This window comes from Rhinatrema bivittatum, chromosome 1 (assembly GCF_901001135.1).
Source record: "Rhinatrema bivittatum chromosome 1, aRhiBiv1.1, whole genome shotgun sequence".
Lineage (NCBI taxonomy): Eukaryota > Metazoa > Chordata > Amphibia > Gymnophiona > Rhinatrematidae > Rhinatrema > Rhinatrema bivittatum.
This window is the reverse complement of record NC_042615.1, coordinates 215,081,070-215,101,862: the sequence shown is the minus strand read 5'-3', so window position 1 is coordinate 215,101,862 and position 20,793 is coordinate 215,081,070. Positions and strand designations below refer to the sequence as shown.

General features: G+C 42.0%; 1 protein-coding gene across 3 annotated transcripts in view; it reads left to right on the top strand.

The window, feature by feature from the left end:
- Positions 1–20,793, top strand: part of AFAP1 (actin filament associated protein 1) — a 440,313-nt gene that overhangs the window by 83,709 nt on the left and 335,811 nt on the right. For all 3 annotated transcript variants that reach the window (XM_029591685.1, XM_029591691.1, XM_029591678.1), the window contains exon 2: positions 14,807–14,921. The gene's annotated coding sequence lies outside the window, so the exon portion shown is untranslated. The remainder of the gene's footprint in view (positions 1–14,806; positions 14,922–20,793) is intronic.

Sequence of the window (20,793 nt, the reverse complement as noted above, 5' to 3'; positions counted from 1 at the left end):
GAAGAAGCATGACATTGAACAAGGGTCAGAACTGGGTACAAATGTAGGCTGGGCAGGATACTGAGCAGGGACTGGAACTGGTTACAGACACAGGCTTGGGCAAGGCAAAGCAGAGAATGGATGCTAGGGATTGGACTAGACAGAGCACGATAAGACCAGAAAAGGACAGGACTAAACAAGGCAGATTAGGGCAAAACTTAGGCAAGGCAGACAAGGGTAGGATCAGACAAGGCAGCACACAGAAGGCCTGTAGGCCACTAAGCATAATGCCTGGAGAGGCCCGAGTAAGCCACAGAGCATGGTACAAGAAGACAGAAGATCCAGAGGCCACAAGGCAAGATAAGGCCTGAGTAGGCCACAGAGCAATGTACGAGACAGAAGGCCCAGAGGCCACAAGGCATGGAGGAAGGTAAGAGCAGCCAAGTCAGAGAACCAAGGAAGACATGAAACGGCATCTAGGTTCTGGAAAGGCAGGGTTAAATGGAGCTGGAGCTAGGGTGTGGTGTGAGCAGTGAGGCAGAGTTTGGCAAGGATGGAGGTAGAGGCTGTACCACAAGCTGAGTCAAGTGGCTAGTGAGGAGATGGTTCAGGTAGTTTGGAACAGAGCTCACTGGAGACCTCTGTTGGTTGCGGAGGTGCCAGAGTGACAGGCTCAGGGCACAGCAGGTGAAACTGTGACATTTTAGCCAAAAGATCTTCATTCAAAAATTGGAAGAAGGATCCAACAGAAGAAAATAGGATAAAGCATAAACATTGGTAAGTTAAATGTAAGACATTGATAAGACAGGCTGAGAGAATTTGAAAAGAAGTTGGCTGTAGAGGCAAAAACTCACAGTAAAAACTTTTTTAAATATATCCGAAGCAGAAAGCCTGTGAGGGAGTCAATTGGACCGTTAGATGATCGAGGGGTTAAAGGGGCACTTAGAGAAGATAAGGCCATCGCGGAAAGATTAAATGATTACTTTGCTTCGGTGTTTACTGAAGAGGATGTTGGGGAGGTACCCGTAATGGAGAAGGTTTTCATGGGTAATGATTCAGATGGACTGAATCAAATCACGGTGAACCTAGAAGATGTGGTAGGCCTGATTGACAAACTGAAGAGTAGTAAATCACCTGGACCGGATGGTATACACCCCAGAGTTCTGAAGGAACTAAAAAATGAAATTTCAGACCTATTAGTAAAAATTTTTAACTTATCATTAAAATCATCCATTGTACCTGAAGACTGGAGGATAGCAAATGTAACCCCAATATTTAAAAAGGGCTCCAGGGGCGATCCGGGAAACTACAGACCGGTTAGCCTGACTTCAGTGCCAGGAAAAATAGTGGAAAGTGTTCTAAACATCAAAATCACAGAACATATAGAAAGACATGGTTTAATGGAACAAAGTCAGCATGGCTTTACCCAAGGCAAGTCTTGCCTCATAAATCTGCTTCACTTTTTTGAAGGAGTTAATAAACATGTGGATAAAGGTGAACCGGTAGATATAGTATACTTGGATTTTCAGAAGGCGTTTGACAAAGTTCCTCATGAGAAGCTTCTAGAAAAAGTAAAAAGTCATGGGATAGGTGGCGATGTCTTTTCATGGATTGCAAACTGGCTAAAAGACAGGAAACAGAGAGTAGGATTAAATGGGCAATTTTCTCAGTGGCAGGGAGTGGACAGTGGAGTGCCTCAGGGATCTGTATTGGGACCCTTACTGTTCAATATATTTATAAATGATCTGGAAAGAAATACGACAAGTGAGATAATCAAATTTGCAGATGACACAAAATTGTTCAGAGTAGTTAAATCACAAGCAGATTGTGATAAATTGCAGGAAGACCTTGTGAGACTGGAAAATTGGGCATCCAAATGGCAGATGAAATTTAATGTGGATAAGTGCAAGGTGATGCATATAGGGAAAAATAACCCATGCTATAATTACACAATGTTGGGTTCCATATTAGGTGCTACAACCCAAGAAAGAGATCTAGGTGTCATAGTGGATAACACATTGAAATCGTCGGTACAGTGTGCTGCGGCAGTCAAAAAAGCAAACAGAATGTTGGGAATTATTAGAAAAGGAATGGTGAATAAAACGGAAAATGTCATAATGCCTCTGTATCGCTCCATGGTGAGACCGCACCTTGAATACTGTGTACAATTCTGGTCACCGCATCTCAAAAAAGATATAATTGCGATGGAGAAGGTACAGAGAAGGGCTACCAAAATGATAAGGGGAATGGAACAACTCCCCTATGAGGTAAGACTAAAGAGGTTAGGACTTTTCAGCTTGGAGAAGAGACGACTGAGGGGGGATATGATAGAGGTGTTTAAAATCATGAGAGGTCTAGAACGGGTAGATGTGAATCGGTTATTTACTCTTTCGGATAGTAGAAAGACTAGGGGGCACTCCATGAAATTAGCATGGGGCACATTTAAAGCTAATCGGAGAAAGTTCTTTTTTACTCAACGCACAATTAAACTCTGGAATTTGTTGCCAGAGAATGTGGTTAGTGCAGTTAGTATAGCTGTGTTTAAAAAAGGATTGGATAAGTTCTTGGAGGAGAAGTCCATTACCTGCTATTAAGTTCACTTAGAGAATAGCCACTGCCATTAGCAATGGTTACATGGAATAGACTTAGTTTTTGGGTACTTGCCAGGTTCTTATGGCCTGGATTGGCCACTGTTGGAAACAGTATGCTGGGCTTGATGGACCCTTGGTCTGACCCAGTATGGCATTTTCTTATGTTCTTATGTTCTTAATGGGATCACCTGTTGCTCCCAATATTACCAATTTCTATATCTCAAAATTTGAACTGGATTATATAGACACTTTTCCATCAATAGGCTGAATTAGCCATTACATGTGGGTGATGTCATCCTGCGGCACCGAACAGACTTGTTTGTCCAAGCCAGTAGAGCTTTGAGCTGTACTGAGCATGCACAGGAGTTCCAAGTAGGTATTTCCTCGTGGATCTGATAGTCATTTTTTTGTCCAGCACAGTGCAGCCATAACCTTTGTCTTTCATTCATTTTTTCTCTAGAAATCCTAAAAACTCCTTTATTTGATAAATCTTTACATCAGTTTCTTCTAAAGTTGCCTCACTGCCTCTGCAACCCCAACAACAGCACTTTTCAGTGCTACCAAATACGAAGAAGTATGGCCTGCTCTTCTACCATTACCAGGCAGAAGAGATAAACCACAGTGAGTGGTTTTAAGATTTGTATCTGTAGAAAAGTTATGTCCCTCACCAATGGCCACAAGTTGTGTTATTGATGCCTCAAACTGGATGCCTGTCCTTGTGCTTGCAGAGTTCCCAGACTCTTAAAATTGAAAACTATGTAAATTTCTGCAGAGTTGTAGTAGATCCTTTTCCTACAGTGCAGCTCGTTTGCCTTATTGGGAAATGAGTTGAGCCGCTGCTTGTCAAAAACTCTTATCTGCTGAGGCCAAAGCCACAGAGTCGATTTCAGCCAGGTACCCTGCTTCAAAGGCGAAGTGGCATCAATCACTGTAAACATTGCAGCCTATGTTGAAGAACTATAAGCATTCTAAGTGCGGTGCATCAACACAGGCATCATCTGTGCCAACAACATTGGCAATAGATTGTGCATCAACTTGCACAATGCAACTTCCAATGTTACCATCAGCGCATCGAGGCGCTTGATGTAGGACACATCAAGGCTCTTGATGCATGAAACTCTGATACATATGATACACTGATGCACTCAATGCATGATGCACCAAAACATTAGACACAATGTGCATTGATGCACTCAACACTCAATGCTCCAAAGTCTTGCATGCATGTGGCCTCCATGCATGATCCTGCCATGCACAGTGCAAGAACCCATGTCATAACTCCGATGCAACCAACACAATATCGCTGACCTGCTCCTGATTCAAGACTTGCATCTCCAAAAACCCATTGAATCATGCCAAGGTATCCAAAGTGTCCATACATTTTACCCATTGAAGCATGTAAGTGAGGGTATTTTGCTAGGCACGTGTGCTGATGCAAACATCCATTTCCCCATTTCACCCCAGTAAAGGATAGGACTTCCTGACCACCACCCCCGCCCCCCAACTAGATAATGTCCCTTTTACCCTATTAGCCATGACCCTTCAAACCCCACTGACTAGCCTTGATTTTTTTATTTTAAAGTTTACACGCCATCCATAGCAGAAGTAAAGTTATGTGGTAGGAGACCTTGGCATGCGCTTGTGTGCTTAAATACTTACGCGCAAACTTCAGATTTCAGATCTGGAATGCCCTTGTCCCGCCCACGTCCCACCCCTTTTGACTTCCTGATTTGCACGTTTACCAGGCGCTTCTTAAAATCCGCATGGCACGCACTGGCCCGAGATGCTCACATATCTCCAGGCTTTGGCACTTGTAGGACTTTTAAAATCCACCGGTAAGTAAACTCTTCAAGCCTCAGCTTGGGACTCTGCACATTAATGGATAATTCAGCCTGCTTATTAACAGAAAAAGCAAGTTTGTTTACTGTAAACTGTATTTTCTTTAGACAACAAGATGAATTAGCCATGGAATAGCCATCCGCCTCCCTGGAGAGTAGAATATATAGCTACATGTTTTCTGTTATGGACTGAGGAGACTCATGAGGCAACACCTGAATGAGAACTCCTGCACATGCTCAGTAGAGCTCAAAGCTCTACTAGCTTGGAGAGACAAGTCTGTTCAGTGCCACCGGATCACACCACCCACATATGGCTAATTCATTCTGCTATCTAAGGAAAACACAGTTTATGGTAAGCAAACTTACTTTCACCTAGTTGTCAATATATTATATTGTGGAGTAGATACATTGATACTGTTTTCTTTTGGACAGGTACAGAAAATGAATTCATTTTTTCATGGATGAACACACTTGATCAGAATTTACACTTTACTTTGAATTATTATTTGCATCAAATATCCTTTTTTGATATGAGGTTCATTAAACAAGAATCTTCTATCAGTACTACACTGTACTGCAAGGAGGTAGAATACAATAATTTGCTTCATTTTCAGAACCATCATCCTAGAAGGTTTAAATGTGTTTACCAGTAGAAAAGTTTTTAGACTTTAATGGAGTTTTAAGTAGTAGCCTAAGGATCTGTTTGAGCCATTCCTTTCTCAAGGATATCCTTCACTCCTAGAATGTAAGTCTTCCCCAGCAGAAGAAACATACATGTGTGTTTTGAACTATTCCAATTTGGCTCATCGGATTACGTCACGAAACATTGGAATATACTGACTATGCACTGTTTTGTGTTTTGTTTTTTTTCAGAACCACCACAGATAGCTTTTAAAAGGAGTCAAAATATTAAGGAATATGTGGTTTATTTATTAACTTATTTAAAATTATTTGTATACCGCCTATACAATGGCAGTTAGGTCTAAGCAGTTTAGGCATTACTTATACGATCGCCAGTTACTGACCATGTAGGTCATTATCCCTGTGGCAAATGTGACATGTTTTCTAACACTCTACCTGGGCAGCAATGGATATATTCCTCCACTGGCTTTACCATTAATCAAAAAAGATTTACTGACTGTACCTCACAATGCTCCATCAAAGCTTTCACAAGAATGATAGAGCATTGCAGTTGTCTTAAGACTGCTAAAATACAAATACGACATCGTATCACTCAAAATCATTGTCAGCTTCAATGGTCTGTTATTGAACACACTTTACCATCTTCGCATGGGGGTGATATACAAGCTTTATTGAATTGACTTAAGCATTTTGGAATTTCCACCTTTAATACTCTTTTACCATTTGGTGTAAATGAAAATAAATAGTGGCATTTCTTATTAGTTTACAATGGTTCTTTAGATATACACAGATTACTTTTTTTTTTTTTTAAACCAAATTATTTTTGTAGATGCATTCAGTGTTCTCTTTTATTTGGCTCTTTTTCACGCCTTTTCCTTATTAATATGGTGGTCTGTTCCTTTGTAGCTTTCTGTCTGTGAGCAGAGCAGTCCAGAACCCCTGAAGCAGAGAATTACATCTTGAAATGCTGGTCCAGTATCTGACTTTTTTTTTTTTTTTTGAAAGTTTTCTCAGCTAAGAATATAAGTGGTGCTTTTGGGACTTTTATATGCAATTTATAAAATGAAAAAAAAAAATCTGTATATTATTTCCTGACCAAGACATGAATAATACTACCAAACAGGTAGTTTTCGATGCGCTAGCTTTACCCTTATTCAATATGGGGTAATAGTGCGTCGAAAACACACGTCCAACCCCCCCCCCGAAACTAATAGCGCCCGCAAAATGCAAATGCATGTTGATGGCCCTATTAGTTATTCCCACGCAATTCAGTAAGTCAAATGTGCAGCCAAGCCGCACATTTTACTTTCAGAAATTAGCACCTACCCAATGGTAGGCGTTAATTTCTGTCGGCACTGGGAAAGTGCACAGAAAATCAGTAAAAACTGCTTTTCTGTACACCCTCCGACTTAATATCATGGCGATATTAAGTCAGAGGTCCCAAAAGTTAAAAATAATTAAAAAATAATTAAAAAAAATGTTAAATCGGCTCGCGGGTTGAAAATTGGACGCTCAATTTTTCTGGCGTCCGGTTTCCGAACCCGTGGCTGTCAGCAGGTTTGAGAACAGATGCCGGCAAAATTGAGTGTTGGCTGTGAAACTCGCTGACAGCTGCCCCTCCTGTCAAAAAAGAGGCGCTAGGGACGCGCTAGTGTCCCTAGCGCCTTTTTACCGCGGGCCCTAATTTGAATATTTTTTTTTTTTTACTGAATCACACACACAGGAGAGTGGCTTGTGTGTGTGCCAGGAGAGCGGGCACTCGCCCGCTCTCCCGCGACTTTTATTGTATCGGCCTGAAAGTTTGGTGTGCAATGGCGTGCATAAAGTTTATGATGGTCAGTAAAGTGTTAGGCAGGTGGCACCTTATAGACTAATCCGTTTTATTGAGGCATGAGCTTTTGAGGTCCAGAATCCAGTTCATCAGATGCATGAGGGGTGGTACAGTTGTTTGCTGAACTATAATCCTATTAACACTCCCTTTCCACACCCTGCCTGGCACTGAACAGTACCTTCTCTCCTTTTGTATTCCTCCCCACCAGCCATCTTAATGTATATTTACTCGCCCTCCTGTACTACACTTCATGCATCCGACAAAGTGGATGTTGGTCCCTCAAAGCTCATGCCTCAATAAATTCTTAATAAGGTGCCACCTGCCTCTGTCATTTTTGCTATATCAGACTAACATGGCTACCCCTCTGAAGATAAATGAACTGTGTATGGAACCCCTCTTGTTCATTGCACTCTTATCAGTGGCAGACCTTACTTGCTTTAAAACAGCATTTTTCTATGGTTAAAATCAGCACATATGATTTCCACAGAAACGCTGTTTAACAGTCTCTGTATTGGTGAATGCCTTTTTATGTCTTTCCAGAATCTATGTGATTTTGAAAGATACCTTTATCAAGTACACCGCAACAGAACTAGACCTTGTATGATCTTGGTATGATATTTTTGCTGGCTTTTGGAGAAACCAGTAGGTTGGTCAATTTAGAATTTTTTAAAATGTTAATCCCAGGTGGGTAATTGTCATAGACATTGAAATTTGCATGTGCAATTTTATAATGTTGTCCCAAATTTGCAGCATTGACAAGTTTTAAACAAATGGGCTTCATATATATTTTATTAACAAAGAAACTCGTTGGCCCATTGCTGTTATTGATTTGTATGTTCCAAAGCACCTAGCTTTCTTTTGTTATAATCTCTTGGCTCACTTAAAGCTTAATCACTGCTGCTCCATCCAGTCTTCTCATTTTCGATGGTAGTTGCGGATCCAGTTTTATTTGTTTCATCAAGAACCTTAGTTATGTTCTTATCTGTTCTTTCTTTTTCACGTTCTGCTCTTCTCATCAGCACAATTAAGAATGTATCCATTCTTCAAGTAACTCACTTGGGACAAGCTGGCGTGAGCAGTGGTAGTCCGAACGTGTTTGTTACGGTACTAGATATGTATTGACGTTCACCTGCAGCACTGCAACAATGACTTTTGGAAAACCAGCTCATTTGTCGACCAGTGTCTGGGAAAATGATCATAGGAGTAAGGAAAGGTGGGGAGAGGGAATAGGTAGATGGCTTTCACAAGCATTGATTGTTTTCACTGAGGAGAGGGCACTGTTGTTTATTGGGAAGATATGGTAAGATCTGCAAGCATCCCAGGGGAATAATATACTTGAGGTCACCCATCATCCTGCTGGCAGGTCCCTATGCACAGAAAGATGCCCTTTCTTTCTGAAACAACATGAAAACATCAGTGACATTTTGTTTTCGTTACAAAATGAAATTGCAGAAAACAAGAGTTTTTATTATTTTTCATGTTAGCACATACTCCAAAACCATATTCTAAAAAACATGTAAAAGAAAAAAATACAAATAAAACACAAGTTCTTCACCCTCACGCCCCACACTGCTTCATACCACTACCTATAGATAAACATAATACACATACAAATACAGGGAAGCACAGCCATGTGTTTTGCACAGAGATGGAAAAATTAATATTTGGGAAACAGATAGCTATAGTTATTCTGGTGTTAAAATATATATAACTTACAATTAGTCAGGAAGCCACAGGGATGACTCCCAAGCTTTGCAGTCCCAAACTAGAGCAAAATTTAAAAAAGGAAACTCGAGATATGATAGAAGTCTATAAAATAATGAGCGTAATGCAATGAGTAAACGAAAGTCTGTTTACTGTTTCAAAAAGCACAAAGACTAGGGGATTTGCAATGAAGTTACTAGGTGATACATTTTAAAACAATAGGAGAAAATGTTTTACTCAACGCATAATTAAACTCTGGACTTTGTTCCCGGAGGATGTGGTAAAAGCTGTTAGTGTAGCTGGGAATAAAGACGGTTTAGAGAAGTTCTTGTAGGAAAAGTCTGTAAACCATTATTAAGGTGGACTTGGGGAAATCTACTGCTTATCCCTGGGATAAGCAGCACAGAATTTATTGACATTTTGGGATCTTGCCAGGTACTTGTGACCTGGATTGGCCACTGTTGGAAACAGGATACTGGGCTTGATGGACCTCCCAGTATGGCAAATCTTATGCTCTTGTGGTCTTTTGGGTGTGCCCCATTAATGTACACTTAGCTTAATAGGTAAGTCAGAGTGGAGTGCTGTAACTGATTAAACATCAGGAAAATATTAATTTAGAACTAAAATCAGAAAATGAATTACATAACTAGCAAGTCAGTAGGAGGGGATGAAAGTTATTAACCAGTGTTTCTGTTCCTATCTGAAATTTTCATTGAAGCAAATCTTAAAGATTACATTCTTGAAACTTTCTATTTAGAGTTCATATTGCTTCAATGCTGCACTATAAAGTAATGTTTAAAGATAGCCTGAAGGAGACCTTTGGTTTTCCGCACGTTACAAAACTGGATAAAAAGCAGCTCAGGAACAGATTTAAATGCATTCAGACTGCAGATTTTATCCACAGCTGAATTGGAGGGACAGAGAGAGAGAGAGAAACGAGGAAGCAAAATTAATATGCACAGAAGTATCTGAGAGAAGTGTAATTGTCATGCCACAGTGATGTGTATTAGAGATGTGAATCGGAACCAGAATCGGATCCGATTTCAGTTCCGATTCACATCTCTATAGATGTGAATCGGAACCAGAATCTGATCCGATTTCAGTTCCGATTCACATCTCTAATGTGTATTAGGGAATCTATCGGACTTCAGCATTTCATGACTATAGTATAATCTTGACAGAATTTTACAATGAAACTGTGATGACATGTGAAGTTTACTTTTGCTTTTATTTCTTTATTAGCTAGTGCTGTTGCTGAGAAGGCAGGCTTGTTTCTGGTATGCTCTTGTAAATGGGACTGCAGAAGTTGACATGTTAGAGATGTCTTGAAGCAAGCAATTTGCCAAATGCTTTTGACATAAAAAAATAAATTATGCAGAAGCGGCTGTATTAGGAAACCTAACTGGTGAGAATCCATTAAAGTGCACATCTCTCTACCAAGGAAGAGACGGCTGAGGGGGGATATGATAGAGGTCTTTAAGATCATGAGAGGTCTTGAACGAGTAGATGTGACTCGGTTATTTTCACTTTCAAATAATAGAAGGACTAGGGGGCATTCCATGAAGTTAGCAAGTAGCACATTTAATACTAATTGGAGAAAATTCTTTTTCACTCAACGCACAATAAAGCTCTGGAATTTGTTGCCAGAGGATGTGGTTAGTGCAGTTAGTGTAGCTGGGTTCAAAAAAGGTTTGGATAAGTTCTTGGAGGAGAAGTCCATTAATGGCTATTAATCAATTTTACTTAGGGAATAGCCACTGCTATAAATTGCATCAGTAGCATGGGATCTTCTTAGTGTTTGGGTAATTGCCAGGTTCTTGTGGCCTGGTTTTGGCCTCTGTTGGAAACAGGATGCTGGGCTTGATGGACCCTTGGTCTGACCCAGCATGGCAATTTCTTATGTTCTTATGTTCTCGCTGTGTCTGTCTTTGCTGGAATTTAAATCTGAGAGGCCTACGACAGTGTTCTGTTTTGGAGGATGTCCCAGGATGATGGTGATCCTCATGTAAAAGGTTAACAGAGTGTCCACAGTGTTTTCACGAGAAGGGCCTCATAGGACGTTTCAAATCACCAAGAGTGCCGACGTTCCTTGGTAGAGAGTTCATTGAGCTGGAAGGGGATTCCCTTGTAAGGACAGTTATTTCCAGCATTAAAACCTTGCGATAGCATGCATTATGCTTTTGCAGGGTGCGATATTGCCCCTCATTTTCCTAAATCCCACCCCTCCCAAAAATTTGCGTTCGTGACATGTGTTAGTGTTCTTATCGCATGTGTTATGGTGTTAACGCCATAACGCATTTTGATGAATGACCCTACTTATTTGTTGTGTATTCACAATAGCCGTTCACCACCAATGCATGTCCTGTCTTTTTATAAGTAGGGCTATTGCGAATGGCAGTAGAGGGAGTTTGTGTTGCTGCTATTAGGATAACACCAGAATATCTTTTTTATATGGTGAGTTGGTCAGGGAATGTTCTTGTTCTGCTTTATACCCATTGCTGAGGGTCAGGGTGGGGGTTGGGTTCTTGTGTATGCAAAGTGTACATTTACATTTAGCCTTGTGACTCTCATTTGTTCAGTGTGTCACGCATGTGAGAACTATCTGTTAGGTGCATCCCAACAGAAAAAAAAGATTGAGAACCACTGCTTTAGGGCATGCAGTCGTGGTGCATAGCTGGTCTCTTTTTTTTTTTTTGGTCAGCGAAGGGCTGACATTGTTTTTCAGTGGTGCACAAGAGCAAGCATAACTCTGCCACCGAACAGATCATGTTGGCAACTGTAGAGGTAACACAGTGAGGAAAGCATAGGAGCCCATGTGGGTTGGTTTTGACCTGTAGGCCGTAGTCAGGAGATCCCTGGCTGATATTGTAGATTCATATAACTTGAAGGGGCGCTAACAGGATTCCATGGAGGGGAAAAGTGATTTATTTATTTATTTCTTTATCTATTTATCTATTTATTTATTTATTTATTTATTTATTTATTTATATTTTTTTTTGGGGGGGGGGGCGGGTTTAAATGTCAAACACAAGTCTTTATTCCAGTTGAGAATAGCTAGCAATTATTTTCAAAAACATTTTGGATTTCAGATTTTATAACAGATGGCCATTAAATCTGAATCTTCGGAAGGTAGTAGGAATGTAATAGTAACATATGAGCTTTATTCTGAACCTTTCTTTTTTTTTTAATTGAAACAGCTGTTGGAAATATTTAAATTTTTGCATATTGTACCTACGAATCACATCTCCCTATTGTATTCCTTATGAGTCTTTGTAATTTGTGTTTTTAGTATCTAGTAGCCCTATAGAAATGATAATTAGTGGTAAGGTGTATATTTCCATGTCATTTGGCTTTTGGGGGTTTTTCGATTTTTTTTTTTTTTTACTTCAGGATAATGTAGTTGACATCAAGTAGATGAAGTATTCTGCCTGTCCCTGCCTAAACTAATTTTTAACTAAGAATACTTTGTCTGTCAACAGCTGTCTGTAGGCGATTGCCCCTTTTCCAAATCTATTTTGTTGTCTTCTACTGTATCAAGAGCATCTAAGTTTCCTTTCGTAAACTAAGCACCCGATTTCTTGCATCTAGCCTTTCCCCATCCCATAATTACTACTGCCCTCCATATCTGTCTCAGGCCTGCTTAAATTCTGTTGCATTGTTTATTTCCTTGACCTCTGCTGGTAAGCAATTTCAGACACCTACTACTCCCTCTGTGTAAAAAAAAAAAAAAAAAGCATTTCCTCTGAGCCTACTTTCATCTCATGACCTTACCCTTGAATTTCTTTTTCTGTGGAAAATTGTACTGTGTGCTAAATCTTTAACGCTTTTTCATATCCTCCCTTTCACGTCTTTGCTCCAGTGAGTATGTTTTGAGTTCCTGCAGCCTTTCTCTCTAGGGTTTGTGTTGCAGGCTTGGTAGCCCTTCTGTGAATTACTTTTCTTCTATCAATGTCATCACAAAGATGTGGCCTCTTATAACCAAGCGCAGTATTCAAGATGGGGTCTCACTAGTGAATTGTGCAGGGGCAATATTAGCTTTTCATGTTTCTAGTCCTAGGAAATTACGAAATATAATAATAGGCCTTGTTTTACAGCATGGCCTTGCTCTTTGCAAATTCTGATTATTCATTTAAAGGTGAATTTTAAAAGCCTGGCACGCAAAAACCGGGACATATGTGCCCAAGTCGGGCCAGCGTGCGCCCAAGCGTATTTTAAAAGTCACCTGGATGTGTGCGTAAATGCAACTGTGCACACAAAAATGAAAAGCTCAAAAAAAGGGGTGGGGCATGGGCGCTCCTGGATTTTAACTTGAAATACTTACGCGCGCAGGCGTGCCGGTGTCCTCTGCCGCGTAACTTTACTTCTGTTATGGATGACGTGCGAGTTCAAAAATAAAAATAAACGGACAGTTTGGCGAGGTTTTTAGGGTCAGGGCTAACAGTAGAGAAGGGAGGCTATCAAACTAGGTGGATTTGGAAGTCCCTTAGCTGGGCAAACTGGGAATGAATTGGGAAAACTGGTAATGGCGTCTGCACGCATGTCTTTTAAAATCCCCCAACTTACAAGGTAGAAGCGGCATTTGCGCGCATAGGCGCACGTCCACTTAAAATTGCGTGCACTTGTGCATGCGTTCAGGCTATTTTATAACATGCACGCATATACGCGCATATGTTATAAAATAGCCGAGTCTGTTGGGTGCGGGCTGACAAACATGCACACATGTGAACCTGCGCACCTGTTTAAAAGTTACCGTCTAAGTCAAACATATGAGGGTTTCTATATGAGTGACTGATGGCAGTAAACAGAGAGCCAGGAAAAGAAAGACTGGTTAACTTTGCAACCGAAGAATATTCCTGGGGAATTGTGCACAAAAAAAAAGTAATAATTCTGTTTTAAAATCCTGCATGCTTATATTTGTTAAAATAGCACAATACTGTCTGCAATACAGAAAATAATTATTATCCGGATATGCAGAATTTGTAACACGGTTTGTGCAGAATTCCCCTAGGAGTGCACTGGAATAGCAGGTAATAAAGCTGTCCCTTTCAACCTCTTCCCACTCCCCAAGCCTAACCCCCTCAGCTCTCGCTCTCTCTCTACCTCAATCCAGCACAGGCCTGACACTTTTCTTTGTCTTTCCCCTGCAAATCCCTTCATCCTCTGTCTCTCAGACCCCCTTCCACTCTCACTCTTCTCCTCTTCCTCCCCTAGCCTGATCACACTGCTCCTTCTTTCTCTCCACCTTCCCTCTACTCTTTCCCCAACTAAACCTCACTAGCCTTCCTTCCTACTGGTTTGGGCTCTATTCTCGCTAATGCTGTCATTGCTGATTCTTTCCTGCCTGTGCAAACCAGTATTCATCCTTCCGTCCTGCTTCAGGATCAGACACTTCCTCCTTGCCCTTGCATGCTGACGCTGGCGCCCATCCTTCTGGTCTTTGCTGCCCAAAGCTGGCCTTGACGCTGCATCCCTCTGGCTGTGGATGCATGACAAGATGCACTTCTCCTCCCTTTGTGACCTGCCCACCAATCTACCGTGCAGAATTTGCTGCAAAATCCAAAAATTCTGCATGGAAGGGTAATTCTGCATTGTAAATTGAAAAGAATTCCCCCGGGAGTAAGAAGAAAAGTGCCAAGTTGTGTGTTACCATCACCAGTGCTTGTAGGTGCCTTTTTTTTTAATGAAAAGTGGTGGCAGTTTCTAATTCTCAGGCCACTTCTTTGCTTTGCATACAGTTTGGATGGCTCGTTCTCTAGTTATCTGCTCAGCAAGGTGTCTAAGGTCCAAATATTTTTGGAGTGCTTTCAGGGAACAGGCAGTTCTTCCATTTTGCAAAAGTGAGACGTTTACCATGCTGCAGTGTTTGGTAGATGTCATGCTGCTGTTCCCAAAACGTGGGGTTGTAATGAGGATTTCAGAAGCTTGCCCAGGCACATTATTCCAGTATTTTAATTAACTTCTTTGAGCAATATATGGGACTCGGCATTTCCATCTTGCACAAAAAAACATAATGAAAAATGTTTAATAGATTAGATTGGGCAAAACCACCATCAATGCTTACATTCTGGAGTCTTATAAAACTGATCTGCATTCTAAATGAATTCACATAAGGGACTCAATAGCTATAATGCAGGATTTTTTTTTCAGTTGGTAACCAAGAAGGTATCTTGGGGGTACATCGTTGTTGGAATAGCGCTTACCCTGTATCTTTCCCCCAACAGACACATCCAGCTGTTTTCACCTGAAGCAGTCCAGCTGAAAGGGGATTGACTATAGAATCTACTGCGTATTGATGGGAACAGTTTTCTCTAACCTGGACATTTTTTGGATTTCAAGGTAGGTGAGTTTATCAGGTGACCAGGTCAAGTCCACATGAGCAACAAGGATGGGTGGGTGATCAGTATGGAGAAAGGTAGAGCATCCCTGAAATGTTTATCTAACTTATTACCCTGAATTTTCTGGAATAAATCTGTCTGCTGAAAATTGCATCCAATTTTTGTACAAAACCATGGTGCTGATATTTTTTTTTGTCCAACTTCAGGGGGCGATAGATCAAGGTTTTTCCTTTTTGCAAGTTAACAGATGGCATCAGATGGTTGTGCCGGTCAGATTTTTAAACTTAATAAAGAGTCTGTTAGCTTAGATGCTAAAGTCGTAATTTAAAAAAAATAATTTTAGGAATGATGTTAGAAATGTGATTATTTCCTTGTCAGATATTGGACTCCAAAGAGAGAATATTTTATGTTTGCATCACAGTGTTTTGCTTTCAAATCCTTCGACACCTAATTTGGGGAAGAGAGGAGGGTAAGGTCAGAATTTTACGTCTCTGCACCCATGGACTCTCTCATTGGCTGGCAGTCAGGTTCAGCTGAGGGGCTCTGTTAGTGGCATACCTAGTGATTGGCCGTCTGAATTGCCAGGATTTGAGACTGTGATCAGCTCCGAAGTGTAAGCATCACCCTCTTTGCTTGCTGGAGTGCTGTAATCTGGAACTTCGGGAGAGGTAATGGTTTCCAGTTCAGTGTGTCTGAAATCTCATGATGTTGGGGAAGCTTTGGGTCAGAAAAGGCAAACAGAAGAATGTTCTGAGTGGCTACTTTTACTCTTGGTTGATCTCTTGTGGCTAGAGAGAGGAGTTCAAAACACTGAAGGAGCACTTTCCCCCGAGTTAGTGCCAGACAGTATAGGAGCACGTTGTGTAGTTCTTGGGCCCTCTGGGGGTTTGCAGCTCACTGCATATGAAGAATGGTCCATCAGAGGGTGTTACCTGTCCCTCAGTATTCACACTAGAGGAGATATGGAAAGCTATTACCTGACTTGACTTGACTTCTTTGGCAGAATATATGGATGATTTGGAAGATGTCTAAAGAGACAGAATCTAAGGATTTTTCCTGAGGAGGAAATGCTGGCTGCATCTCAAAAAAGATATAGTTGCATTGGAAAAGGTATTGAGAAGGGCAACCAAAATGATAAAAGGGATGGAACAACTCCCCTATGAGGAAAGACTAAAGAGGTTAGGGCTGTTCAAATTGGAGAGAAGATGGCTGAGGGGGAGATATGATAGAGGTCTATAAAACCATGAGTGGAATAGAACGGGTAAATGTAAATCAGTTATTTACTCTTTCAGATAATACAAGGACTAGGGAGCACTCCCTGAAGTTAGCAAGTAGAACATTCAAAACAAATTGGAGAAAACCATTTTTCACTCAAAACACAATTAAACTCTGGAATTCAATTCATTGCCGGATGAGGTTAAAGCAGTTAATGTGTAGCTGGGTTTAAAAAAGATTTGGACAAGTTCCTGGAAGAGAAGTCCATAAACTATTGTTAACCAAGTAGATAGGGGTGGTAAAACGAGCGTGCAGGAGCACATAGACATGCTGGAATTTGAAATCATGTACGCAAGTTTGCACGTTTGATTTAAAATACACCTATTGTGTGTATGTCTTCTCCTAATTTTAAGAGATTACTTGAGCAAACGTATTTCGCATATCTTCCTTAGGACTTTATCGGCTATAATCCTTACAGGTAAACACATTTTAAAACATGCTTGCTCAAAGGCCAGTCCCAGTTTTCCCAATTAGTTAATTGGTTTGCCCAGTCCATCTAGAGGTCATCCACACCCCTCTGGTTCTTCAGTCTGCACACCCCTGAATTGATCCAGAACCCTCACCCAGTCAATTTAAGCCGAAATAGAAATTTATGCACTTACGCCTTATCAAGTTTAGAAGAAAACATTTGTGGCTAATGGCCTGCTGCGTGCTATGGCCGCTGGATTTAAAATACAGATTTACACGCATAACTCTTGGTCTTGCCCAAGAATGCCCCTGACTCCGCCCCCATTTTTAAAGCACATGCATATACACGTACTTTGTGACTTTTAAAATACGTGTTGCTCATGCAGGGCCCATATACTTACGTATATGGGCCTTTTAGCACAAGTAACACTTTTGAACATCACTCCTTAGGGCAGCAATTCTCAACCAGTGTGTCGCCATGCACTAGTAGGCGTATTGCGTGCTACCTGCAGCCGGCAGGACCGAAGACCCGAAGATTGGCGCTGCTGGCCGCCAATGGAAACCAGGCCAGCGGGGCTGAAGACCAGAAAATCGGAGGTGCTGTTCGCCAATGGAAACCAGGCCAGCGGGGCCCAAGACTAGAAGACGAGGTGCTGGCCACTGCCGAAGACCAGAAGATAGGTGCTGCTGACCGCTGGCAGGGCCAAAGACCCAAAGGTAGGTACTGCTGGCCACCTCTGGAGACCAGGCCGATGGGGCCAAAGACTGGCACTGCTGGCTGGCACCAGAGACCAGGTCAGTGGAGCCGAAGAAACGAAGACCAGCGCTTCTGGCTGTTGCCAGAGACTAGGCCGGCGGGGCCAAGACCCAAACATTGGACTCGTAGGCTGCTACCGCCCGAGACCAGGCTGGCAGGGCAGTAGATGATCTGTTCAGCTGGGGGCCGGTGTATGTATGTGAGACAGGTAGGGTGCTTGTCTGTGTGTTTGTGTGTGCAAGAAAGAGAGAGGGGGCATGTTTCTGACTGGCTGTGGCTATGAGAGAGAGAACGTGTGTGATTGAAAGCCTGTGTAAGTGAAATAGAGAGAGCATGTGTGTGATTAAGAGAGACTGATCAGAGAGGTGATGTGCGTATGTGTGAGAGAGACTGATCAGGGAGATGACTGGTTTGTGTGTGTGAGAAAGAGAGACTGGTTGGAGAGATGAGTGCAAGTTATAAAATCGAGTCCCTGGGTGCGCACCGACGCGCTTATGCCAAAGTGCGCCCACGTGCCAGTTTGAAAGTTACCGTCTTAGCAAATAAATTTCTAAATGTTTTGGAAGTGGTCTGAGGAATGCCCTGAAGCTATCCCTTTTTTAATGAGCATATTTTGAAAGCATGTTAAATCAAATTAAGGTTGTGAATGGTATAAATGTAATTAAATACTTAGACCAAATTGGAGTATTATGGTTAACTCTGTGGTTTAAAAGTCTTTTGGGGGGGGGGGGGGGAGTTGTGTGTGTTGTTTTTTTTTTAATAATAGGGCCTTATGTACTATATTTTTATTCCCTATAGAGACAAAAAGGGGAAAAAAGCCTTAGTAAATGAGGCCCTAAGGCTGAATTAGAAGTACTACTAGCCTGTCAGCTATTCAAAGCGATGACACAGACTCCATTTCAGTTTATTTTTATTGACTTTCCAAATATAAAGATTTGTTGCCCTTACAATGGCTCCTCCTAGATCTTCCTACCTTGCCAGTGCCTCCCTAAGGTACTTCCCCCATCTGCCTTTGCTCTTATACGAAACCCCATTGTCAGGTGATCACTGGAATCTAGGTAACTACTTGCTATGACATTAGAAACACTTTTCCCCTTTTTGTAAGTGCAGTTGACCATAAAGACACTCTACCAGTAAATCCTGGGTTCTCCTATACCAGCTAGATCAGTGCGGGCTAGTCTGTAGGGGGAGGTACCATTCACATACAGCCCCTCCCTTTGAGGGTGCTGGAATGGGCATCCCCCTGAAAAGATTTATAACAGCACTTTGCCGAGAGCTCTAGGGGCAGTGTGAGTTGATTTTTGAAGTTAGTGGAGGTGTAGAGGAGCTTTTGCCTTGGTTAGGAATTTTGGGCCTGCTCTGAAAACTTCAGCAAACCCTGCTGATAGTCTAAGACAGGGGTGCTCAAACCGGTCCTATGAGTCCGTCCCCCCTCCCCCTCGCCAGTCGGGCTTTCAGGATATCCTTAATGAATATGTATGAGTTTTATTTGCATGCACTACCTCCTGTAGGACTGGTTGGAGCAACCCTGGTGTCAGAGTTGGGTCGGGTATCTGTTTTTCCTATCCACTCCCTGGTGGGTAAGGTTTGCATCCAGGGAATATATTTGGTTTTAAGAGACTTTAATTTTTTTGGAAGCCTGGCGAGACCCTGCGCACAGCCTGGAGTCAGGGAATGGGGAGCCCTGCTTTTGGGGTTGCTCAGGCTAGGGAAGATCTGCCCTTCTTCACCCTCAACGAGGATGGAGGAAGGTGGTGACCTGGTGCCAGGACCTTCCAGTGGTAACTTCATTTTTGGGAAGAAGAAAATGCTTTGAAAAGATCTGGGACAAAGTGTTAGCTGCCCCTCTTCCTCCCGTCCAAAGAACATTGGAGCTGCTGTTGCAGCTGGTTTCCCTCCCATCGGAGATCCAGGTACCACGAAAGTCTAATAAAACTACTAACAATGAGTAACAAACTAATTGAGAACACTGAGAACACCACGCATAGGAGTCTTCACCCCTGGGGAGAGAGAGTATCTAAGCTCTTCATGCAGAGACAGAACAGTTATATTTTTACCAGTTTGGAAGAGTTTTCCCGTTCAGCCAAGGGATTCCTTGCCTTCCCTGGGGGCTCTTATATTTTCTAGCCTTGGAGGGTAGACGTTCTCTTGCCTGGTTTTAAGATATTCCTGCACAGATAGAGGAAAGAGATAGTGAAAAGGATTATAACAGATAATTCTGTGGTTCTGCAGTTTATTTTATTCGTGCCATAATCCAACAATGATTTCAGCAGTAAAGATTTATTTTGGACACTAACCAAGTGACTCCTGAGTATTTCTTTGGCAATGTCTGCACTCACCATGAGAACAGGTCCTCTCTCCCAAGGGGACACCCCTGTTACTCAGGGCCATGAAAGTAGAACGTTCTCCCCACCAACAAAAGGATCCTGAGCTAGCTAGGAGTAAATCCAGCCCTAAAACAACAATAAAAACGTTTATGGCCCCACCAGAGCAGAGGAAGCTTCCTGGTGTGGGGGTTACATAAGTATAAGATCCAGTTTTGCCTCCTCTTGCAACATCTCTCCTTTCATTTCACCGTTCTGGATGTCTTTGAACAAATCTATACCCAGCTGTTCTGCTTGTTTTGGAGATCTATGGGTCATGCTGGTGCCAATGGGAGCATCTTTCTCCCTTTTGAAGATAAACTACAGTGTGTTCTCCTTTCCTCATGCCCCTGCATTTCTGCTTTTCCTGATCAGATTATAGCCTGGTATGGCTGTATCCCATGGGACTGACCATGCCTGTGTGACAGCAATATTCAAATCCAGCCCTACTATTAAGGCTTCCAAATCTAGGATTTTATTATCCAGACTATGTGAGCATTTGTGCTCCTTCCCATGATATTCCTCTATATAGTTTCATATCTACCAATCGTATTCTCCCAGCTCTTTATAACTGGCTTTGTGGGTTTCCCACTTTTTGGTTCAGGGTGACAGTTTGATTTAACCCAGCTTCCAGCCACCCATTTCTAGTTTAACCCCTTTTCAATGTATGATCTTAATATAAGAAATACCAAGTTGGGTTAGACCAATTGATTCCAGCATCCCATCTCCAATTGTGTACAGTTCGGATCCCTTGGAAGAACCTATTTCAAATGGGGAAAACCCATTCTATGTTGCTGCCTCCCAGAAATAGTAGGTGGAGATATCGAAGGCTGTTCGTCTAAATCAGTAGTTCTCAACCGGTGTGTCGTGACACACCAGGGTTGCCAAGCACACAGGTGTGTCGCCACACTTTCCGGTCCCCCGCTGACCCAACTGCTCCCCCTACCCGAGCAAAATAGGTCCTCCATCCGGGCTTAAAACGTTGATAGCCCGGGTAGAACGCGGCAGGACAGCTGGAGTCAGCAGTACCGGCATGCTCTCTTCTTCCCATGCCCCGGAAGAGGAAGTGG